The sequence below is a fragment of the Carlito syrichta genome, unplaced genomic scaffold (assembly GCF_000164805.1).
Source record: "Carlito syrichta isolate Samal-C Ts95f unplaced genomic scaffold, Tarsius_syrichta-2.0.1 Scaffold288106, whole genome shotgun sequence".
Taxonomy (NCBI): Eukaryota; Metazoa; Chordata; class Mammalia; order Primates; family Tarsiidae; genus Carlito; species Carlito syrichta.
The window spans coordinates 64,014-74,323 of NW_007232202.1; positions in this window are offsets into that span (position 1 = coordinate 64,014).

The window sequence follows — 10,310 nt, forward strand, 5'->3', positions numbered from 1 at the left end:
GGCTCTTGCTCTGTTGCCCAGGCTGAAGAGCAGTGGCATGATCATAGCTCACTGCAGCCTCTAACTCCTGCACTCAAGCGAGCCTCCCACTCAGCTTCTTGAGTAGCTGGGACTACAGGTGCACGTAGTAGTCCGTGCTCAGCATGTGCAGATTTTTGTGTGAGCATATGGTCCATCTCCCTCAGGTAAATACCTGAGAATGGGACTGCCCAGCTGTATGGCAGGTGTGGGTTTAATTCTACAAGAAACTCCAAGATGCTCTCCAGAGAATCTGCCCCGCTATGTGTCCCCCAGACAGGGAAGGTGCGCCATGGTTGCTCTGCCCTCCTGCCGACCTTGGCCCTGTCAGTCTACCTTTAGTTTAGACGGCACTCTGTTTTGTGCTAGACATTGCGATGGGATTAGCGGTGTCTCCTTGTGGTCACTCGTTCTACCTTAATGTACAGAACTGCAGATATGTGGACTGGAAAAGCCATCCAGTCCAGTCTCCCCAAAGTGTAAATCCCTGTTCCAAGTCCTGACGCCACATGACAGCGGGCTCAGTTCCCCCAAGGCAGGGCCCTCACCACCTACTGTGGAAGTTCCCGTGCTCAGAACGGCCTGTGCTGTGTCCAGTTGCCTGCTTAGACAGTCCAGGCCTCTGGACGAGTCCACAGGCTCAGAGAGGACCTTGGGAAGGTGAGGCCACCTCCCACTTTCCCACCAGCCACGCTCCCTCCCTCCTTGGACAAACCCCCTCCAGGGCCATCTCCACCTCCCAGAGGCAGGAACACTGGGCCACCTCTTCGACCTGGGCTCCCATTCCCCATCCCAGCTCCAGGAGCAGAGAGGAGTCACCCAGGAACTGTGACCATCACAGAATCAGAGACCTGGAGGTCACGTGGCCAACATGCTCATTTTACAGGTGAAAACAGAGTTCTAGAGGGGAGAAGGGAATGGCCCGAGGTCATCAGCAAGTTGGTGGCAGAGTCGAGGCAGGGCGGGGCGCCCGGCCCTGTCCTGCCTCCTGGCTCCTTTGCCCTTCCGCAGTCCCGTGCCACTTGCCCGGGCCACTTGCTTTGTACGTCTTGTCTGATTCAATTCAACTCAACAAACGTCTATGGAGGGACCGGGACATGCAGTATGCTGGCTCTCTGTCCTCTCCCGGAAGGGAAAACAGGACAGCAACAACACATGAGCTTCCACTTGGGTTGAAGAGCTCTGTCGCCCGGCTCTACGCAGGGCAACGAGGTGATGTCTTTGCCGGGGAAACAATTTCTTAAATGACGGAAATAAAGGCTTTCAGGAATTGTACATGGATTAAGGCTTCATTTCTTAAGGAACTGAACAAATAGTGCAAGATGTGAGGTGGTAGTTTTCAACATTTGTAACAAGAGCAGAGAAGCTTTGCTCGAAGGGAGAGAAGACAGCAATGTCTAAGGTGGCCTAAGCTTAGCGGAAGCCTGGTGACAGGCTAAACTCTCAACCCTGCGCCAGAAGGGACTGAGCCCAGCGTTGACCGTGATGTTAAGTAGAAGTGCTCCAGTTGACATGAAACTCCGCTCAGGGTGTCCCTGGGCCTCACAGGCACCCAGGCACTGGCAGAGCTGACACTGGGCCTGGAGGGAAACCGTCCCTGAGAGACGGACGCATTGGCCTCCGAACCCATGCGAGGCATCTCAGACATGACCTTTAAATGTCCCTGGGAAGAGACTCTATATTCCCTTCCTGGATGAATCTCTTCTTGGACTCTTATAAACTGGAGTTGGCTTCAACAGTATTCATTAATGTCCTTGGGGAAAATTTTGAATTTTACGCAGAGAAACCTGGGTTTTGTTTTGTGACAAAATGTACGCAATTTTAAATGGGTCGTTTTTCATCTGTTTTCCTCCAAAAACTTTAGCAGCAAATACGTTTTTTATATCCTGCCCCACCCCCAGCTTGGATTCTCAGAGTCTGGAAAAAACCAAACAGTTCATTATGCTTTTCTAGATAACTGGGCGCCGCTGAAGGTGATCTCTGTCTTATGAAGAACGCTGTTACAGTTATTTCTATTTCTGTGCTGCTGTGAACGCGGGGGTGTTTCAGCTGCTGTGTGTGCCACACGGCGACTCTGCCGCACACAGCAAAGCTGCGAGGTCAGGCACACCCTACTGGGGCAGAGTGCAACCCGCCAGGCCACAAGGTTCCGTCACAAAGTAAAGACACGGGCCAGGCTGGTGGCAAAACTGGAGTCCCCAGAGCACGGCGTCTCCTGAGCCGCGGGGCGGGCCCGGCTTGGAGAAAGATCCACAGCCAGCTGTGAGGTTGGCCGCGGTCACTTAGGCCCCAGAACTGACGTCCAGTTTCTAAACCATCGCAGTGGACAGAATCCCCGCCTGGAGGCTCCTCTGTCACTTCCCAGACCCGTGGAGGGGGACCAGGGCAACTGAGGCCAGGCAGCATCGCCACGTCTGGTCTTTCTTCTCGCCAAGGCCTCGGAACCATTCTCACCACAGTGTCTGTGTATCCACTGTCACCAGGGGGTCTCAATGACCTATGAAGGGAAAGACATGTCACTGAGCACCTCTTATGTGCGGGGCCCCCAGCTAGGCCCGTCTGCAGATGCGACGTCACCAAGTCCTCTCAACTATTCAGCGAGCAAGAATTGGTTTCTCCAAAAGGAAGGAAGCACAGACACTCACCACCAGGCAAACAGACCTCGACAACACAGTGCTCAGGGGAAGAAGCCAGATGCAGAAAGCTGCGCAGCGCATGGTTCTATATGTGTGAAAGGTTCAGGAGAGGTAAATCCATTTGACTTATATTCAAGAGATTTAGGGTTATGATATGCAGACAAAAGTAGAATGGTGGCTTCCAGGGGTTGGGGGAGAGAGAATAGAGTTCTAAATATTATGTAATTTTCATTATGATGTCTTCCATGCCATGCGTGATTTAGAAGTTATTTTTTAAACTACCAAAGCATGGGAAGTTACCTTCACTTTATTTTTTAAATAGAGATTGGTTCACGGACAGGCATGTGACTCTGGTTGGTCTAAGGAGATTCCATCCTGGGACATTTGCTGGAATTACTGAGCAAGAAAAGCCAACGAGGTGTAACTAAGCCACGGGTGGCGATTTTACTGTCACGAGGGACAGCCCATCCTAGAATGAAGCCAACACAATTAGAATGGAGACTCAAGAGAGAGAAATCCCTGTGTGAGCCCATCTGTTCCCCATGGGGCAGATGACTTGACATGGGTTTCTGTCACTTACGCTCGAAAGAGCCCTAATGATACATCTTCCCTCATCCGTTCTAAAATCTCTATGATCTAGTAAAATATCTGTATCTGACGCCTGCATCTCAGGCCTGCATCACAAATGTCATAGCCAACTGTAGATAACCGGCTCCTCTTAAGGACAGGCTGTGAGAAGCAAGAATGATGATCATTTATAGAAGACGCTCCCACCCATTATCACACCACACAAACGCTTAGGGGGGTGTTGTCTCTACAATGCCACCACTCAGGCATCCTTGGGGGCCCTGAGGAGGATCTGGGGGTCACCCTGCCAGCAACTCGGAGAAAAGCCGTTTGCCCAGAACACCCTGGCCACACGGGACAAGTGCAGCCATTGCACCTCGGCCACGAGTCCCTCTGAGTCCTGGTGGTTGATTTGCACCCAGGTTGCCTCTTGTCTGGCACACAGCAACAAGGCTGTATTTATTTAAGGATGGGAGAACAGTTGACTAATAATGAATTTAATAGATAAATGTGTGATGTCCCGGCGAATCACTGTACACAGCCATCTCGCCAAATCCTGTGACACAGGCACAACGGCTATTTTTGTTTATCTGTTTTTGAGAGACAGGGTCTCACTCTGTCACGCAGGCTGCAGTGCAGTGGCACAGTCATAGCTCACTGCAGCCACCAACTTCTGGGCTCAAGCGATCCTTCTGCCTCACCCTCCTGAGTAGCTGGAATGACAGGTGTGCCACCATACCCAGGCAATTTTTTAAAGTTTTGTAGAGATAGTCTTGCTATGTTGCCCAGGCTGGTCTCAAACATCTAGCTTTAAGTGATCCTTCCACCTTGGCCTCTCAAAGTTCTGAGATAATAGACATGAGTCACCACACCTGGCCTATCATTTTCATTTTTAAGCTGAGAAACTGAGACTAGTTGCCCTAAACCACAGTTTTATTAAGAGCCAAGAAGATTGACTCTGAAGCCCAAAGTTTCACCCAATCTGAGACTTGTCCTGCCCAGACGTCCTGAGGAGCTGAAGACTGGGTCATCTGAGTCCCTGCCATCATGGGGCCAATGGGAAACAGAAATCGTCGTAACATAAAAAGTGTCACTCTTGAATTTACCATTCACTTAACTGGTCTCCATTCGCACATCCTGTCTGGGGAAGCTCCAGAATCTTCTCCCACTCGTGGCAAAAGGACAGGAAAGTGTGTTGTGGAGCTGTAGAGTACAAAGTAAACCAACTGCAAAGCCAACCTGTAAGTCCTTCAAGATATTAAGAGCTCAGGAAGCGCACGAATGTGACGGGGGCCCAAGGCCATGGGTACGTGTGGGAAGGTCTGGCCAAGCTAGACAGGCAGGCATCCGGAACACTGAAACTGCCAAGGCTGATGACTGGATGGCCCTTCAACAAGAAAGGCTCTGAATATCAAATGATTGAGAGCGGCTCTTGGGGAAATTGACGGCATTCTCGCACATTTTCATAAAAGCCCTTCTCTTCATCATGGAGCTGGAAAAAGCACACACAACAGGAAAGGCAATGTGTTCAGCTCTCATACAGTTCATCTGAAAAATTACAACCCTACCACACCAGCACTTGGTTAATTCTTTGTTGGTTCTACACGTTAGCACACGATTGCATTCGCACCCTAAACTGTCTTGAATATGAGACAAATGCAAGATACTTTCCTCCTTTTTCATTTTTTCAAGGTAACTCCTCTATCAAACTCTTGGTCTTGCTCTTGACACTCTTAGTGTGTGTTTGCCATTCTGAGTGAATTCACCGAAGGAGTCTTTCTTTCCAGTCAACGGTAGACGAGATCCTCCGCCATTCTTCTAGGTATGTAAGTTCTGCCTGTTGATGAAAAAGCCAAACTCTGTAAACTATTTTTTTTTAGTTGGAGTCTCACTCCGTCACCCAGGCTGGAGTGCGGTGGCACGCTCACGGCCACCCCAACGTCAACCTGCTAAGCTCCAGCAGTCCTTCCGCCTCAGTCTTCCAAGTAGCTGGAACTACAGGCACACACTACCACACCCGGCTAATTTTCTTTCTTTCTTTCTTTCTTTCTTTCTTTCTTTCTTTCTTTCTTTCTTTCTTTCTTTCTTTCTTTCTTTCCTTCTTTCTTTCTTTCCTTCTTTCTTTCTTTCTATTATAGAGACAAGGTCTTGCCAAGTTGCCCAGACTGGTCTCGAACCCACAGGCTCAGGCAATCCACTTGCCTCAGCCTCCCAAAGTGCTGGGATTACAAGTTGAGCCACTGAACCCGACCTCTGTAAACTATTTAAAGAGGTTTATTCTAATTCAAATATGAGTGATCATGGCCCGAGACACAGTCCCAAGAGGTCCTGAGAACATCTGCCCAAGGAGGATGGGTTACAGCGTGGTTTTATACATTTGAGAGAGACAGAGGTTTACAGGCAAGGGCATAAATCAATACATGTGAGGTTTATATTAATTTGGCCTGGAGAGGTGAGACATGTTGAAGTGGGAGCTTACAAATCATAAGTGGGTTTTAGGAATCCTTTAGTTAACAGTTGGTCAAGAGAGCTAAGCTATGGAACAAAGACATGAAATCAGTGGAAGGAATATCCAAGTTAAGATAAGGTAGATAGCCGGGCTCGGTGGCTCAGCCTGTAATCCTGCACTTCGGGAGGGTGAAGTGAGTGGACTGCCTGGGGTCGCGGGTTCAAGCCCTGCCTGGCAACTTGGCGAGACCTCGTCTCTACAATAAAGCAAAAACTAGCTGGGCGTGGTAGTGTGCACCTGTAGTTCTGGCTACTTGGAAGGCTGAGGCGGAAGGATCACAGGAGTCCAGCAGGTCGAGGCTGCGGTGGCCGGGAGCGTGCCACTGCACTCCAGTCTGGGTGATGGCGTAAGACTCCAACTCAAAAAAAAAAAAAAAAAAAAGATAAGGTAGTTGTGGAGACCAAGGTTCTTATTATGTAGATGAAGCCTCATAGGTAGCAGCCCTTAGAGAGAATAGATGGCAAAATGTCTCTTATTCAGACTTTCAGGGTGTCAGACTCCTGATTAATCCCACCCATGTCCAAAAGGCCTGAAAGGGGAAAGACCTGGCTATGTTAACCTAGATTCTCTACAGATGCAAATGTTTCCCAAGACAGCTTTGCAGAACTATTTCAAAACATGTCAAGGAAATATAATTTGGAATAAAATATTCTTATTTCCTCTAGGGTCTACCGTCTGTCGTGTAATGCTACACAAGAGTAAGGTTGGAATTTGGTATCTTATTGCCACAGACTCTGTTTGTCAGTATTATGACCTCATTTTATTTTTGAGGTAGGGTCTCACTGTCACCCAGGTTAGAGTACAGTGGTAATATCACAACTGACCACAGCCTCAACCTCCTGGGCTCAGGCAATCTTCCCACTTCAGCCTCCCAGATAAACTGGGACTACAAGTACAAGCCACCATGCCTGGCTAATTTTTGTATTTTTTGGTAGCAACAGAGTCTCTTACTATGCTGCCAAGGTTGGTCTTGAACCTCTGGGCTCAAGCAATCCTCTCACCTTAACCTCTCAAAGCACTGGGATTATAGGCATGGCCTCTTTCTTTACGCTTCGGTTTTTATGTTTGCCAGTTTATTATAAAGGACACTGCAAAGTGTACAGATAAAGAGAAGTGCAGGGTGAGGTGTGGAGGAAGGGGTGTGGAGCTTCCAGGCCCTCCTTGGGTCCTGCCCTCCACGTGTTCGGCTCTCCAGAAGCTCATGGCCTTTATGTCAACGCTGGCCAGGTGTGCCTCGACTCCACAAGGGAGGAGGTATGACGTGTGTCTGATCTCCTTCCATCATAGCCTGTGATTTCGTTTCTCAGGTCTCCCTTGACCCAGTGGGGAGGGGGTTTCTGTTCAGTTGGCTGCGGGCTTCGAATTTTACTTCGGGTTTACAGGCCCGCATATCCATGTAGTCCGCCAGGAAGTCTCTGGGCCCACATGACTTCAGCCTTCCACTTCTCAATCCCTTCACTCTTGGTCTTTATCAAGATCCAGACCCAAACCCACCAAAAGACAACCCCTCGCACATGTGCTCAACAGTGCCATACGGATGTTATCCACCTTGTTCTCCAACATCCTGTTTACTTTTTATTTATTATTATTATTTTTTTTTTGAGTTGGAGTCTCACTCTGTCGCCCAGACTGGAGTGCAGTGGCCGCTCCCGGCCACCGCAGCCTCGACCTGCTGGGCTCCGGTGATCCTTCCGCCTCAGCCTTCCGAGTAGCTGGAATTACAGGCATGCGCTACCACGCCCGGCTAATTTTTGATTTATTGTAGAGATGAGGTCTCGCCAAGTTGCCCAGGCGGGCCTCAAACCCGCGGGCTCAGGCAATCCATTCACCGCAGCCTCCCAAAGGCGCGGGATTACAGGCTGAGCCACTGAGCCCGGCTCCAACATCCTTTTTATAAAGGAGATCCAATTATTTCAGAAGGTTTGTAAGGGGGAAGAGTTGGGTCAGATTTCTCATGTCTATCTGCCTAAAGGGAGAGAAGGCACAACCAGGCGAATAAAAGTGAGTGAATATTTTGAAGATTTCACATGGCAAAGCAACGCATTAGAAATCTGCTTTGGGGGTATGTGTGGGTGGATGTGTGTTTAAATTTAGAACCTGCAAAATCTTAGACTTTCCTGAGAAATTTATATGCTTCCTGTTTTTTGAGTATTAGAACCATGTAACTCATCATCTTTCCATTTGTTTACTGGCTGCAAGAATGCTCAGAAATGAATCTCTTCTTGATTTGTCTATTTTGATCATGTTTTGTATGCATGCCTTTTATTCTAGACCACCAGAATTCATCTTGGAAGGAGTATGCTTCATCTGACTTCACGTGGATTGGATAAGGAGTTATTAAATCACAAGAAGAGGGAGTATCAGGGTGACAAGGTTTCCTCAGGGCTTAGGCAATGTAGACAGAAAATAAGGCTTTGATATCGCTGTCAGGAAACTGGACAGGCCTCTGGGTAAGGGGTTCAGAAAGGGTATTAATCCTGAGGGTCCATGAGGGGAGGACATCTTCGGAACCCCAAAGTTTTACCCAACCCGAGACTTGTACTCAGGAGTCCTCAGGGTCTGAAGATTGGGTCACCTGAGTTATGGGGCTGCAGAGGAAAACAGAAAGTATAACACAAAAAATGTCATTAATGAACTGACCGTTTACTTAACTGGTCTCCACTCACGGACCCCTCCCAGTGGAGCTTCAGAATCTTCCCCTACTCACGGTGAAAGGACCAGAAAACGTGTTGTGAAGCTGTGAAGTACAAGGCTGTTGATGAAAGATGCCAAACTCTGCAGAATATTTAAGAAGGTTTATTTGGAGCCAAAAGTGAGTGACCTAGACCCATGGCACCGTCCAAGAGATCCTGAGAATGTGTGCCCAAGGTGGCTGAATTGCAGCTTGGTCATACCCACCTTAGGGAGACAGAGGTTACCAAAAAAACAAACAAACATGAGTACATGCAAGTTTTACGCTGGTTCTACCTGGGAAGGCAGGACATCTCCGAGCAGGGCTTGCAGGTCATAGGTGGATTCAAAGATTTCCTGATTGGCAAATGGTAACAAGAGCTTGGCTCTAAGGAACTTTGAAATCAGTAAAGGAAACGCAGAGCCGAGAAAAGGGGCAGTTTGGTATGTAGATAAAACCTCAGGAGAGACCAGATAGCAAATGTCTAGCTCCTCTGGGAAGCCCCAGAAGGGGACTCTATATAAATGCAAACTTCACCAAGCTGGCTTTGCAGTCATAAAATATCTTTCATTTCCTTCCGTATCTGTTATGCGACGCTATGCCAGAGGCAGGCTGGAAAGTAAGCCCCATTATACAGGGCTAATAAAAGCCCACGTGAGGTCCTACTCCCCAGGACCCTTGATCAGGAACTCGGCAAGAGGGAATACAAAGTCAGAGTTCAGTCCTCAAAGCAAACCAACTGCAAAGGCAACTGTAAATCCTTCATGAGAGGAAAGACTTCCAGAAGCCCATGCGTGTGATGTGGCCTCAATTTACTCTCAGCATCTGCCTGACCCCCTCACCCACCAACAACACTCCAACCTAGGGAGACTGAAGATGAGTGGGGCGGGGGGGATTTGGGGGATCCCCGGGAGCAGGCGAGCCCCTCCTCTTCCCTCCACCATCACCAGGCGGTGGCTGGGACGCAGTGGCCAGGGCGAGGGCTGAGGCCCGCCCCAGCCCCTCCAGCCTCCCGCCCAGCCCCTCCAGCCTCCCGACCCGGGCAGGCTCCGGGCCGGGACGTGTCTGCGAAACGGGGAGGACAACGCTCCTCCTCCCCGGGGCCGTCTGCCCAGACGAGTGACTGCGCCTGAGGCAGCTTATTCCCCGAAGGTCAGACATTGGCACGTTTCTTGCAAGCAGCTGAAATCAAAATAGGGCAAGCTTCAGGCATCTTCTTCTTGGTACCCGACCTCCACCCAACCGAGCCGGCACGGCAGACTGACCGCCTTGCGGGCGGGAGTGTGGACCGACCGGTGCAGCCCGCCCCCCCACTCGCCCCGTCTGCGTCCCTGGTTAGCACACAGTCACTGTCAAGGTCCATCAAGCGTCCGGCCAGAGGCAGCGGCGTGCTCTTTCCTTCCAGGGGCCCGCGGCCGTGGGGCAGCGCCTTCCTGGCTTCTCCAATGCATTGTCTTAAACGGCACTCGGATTCCCTCTGAAACTCTTCTCTGTGGAATCAAAGGACCCCACAGAGCCTCAGCCGCACCCGCCCGGCAACACCCGGAAAGCACTGACGGCCCCGTCTGGCCCACGCGAAACGCCGGGGGAGCGTCGCCATGATCGCGACGACTATCCCCGCCCACGCCCCCACGCGGAGGCCCAGGGCTCATCGGTGGGCTGAAGCTGTCGAGGGTCCTGGGCCGCAGACACGGGGGCTCCCCACCAGCAAAGGGCCCGAGGAGCCCCTTCCGGAGGAGCCAGAGGTCCCCTACGGAGGCCCAAGGCCCAGCGGCCCCTCCAGAAATCCGGGCGTTACGCCAGGCCTCCAGAAGCACGGAACGGCCGCCCGCGGGGTCCCGAAGCCCCCAGCCCGGAGACAGGAAGTCCCGCGCCGGCACTTCCGGCGGAGGCGGGGCGGTCTGGGCGC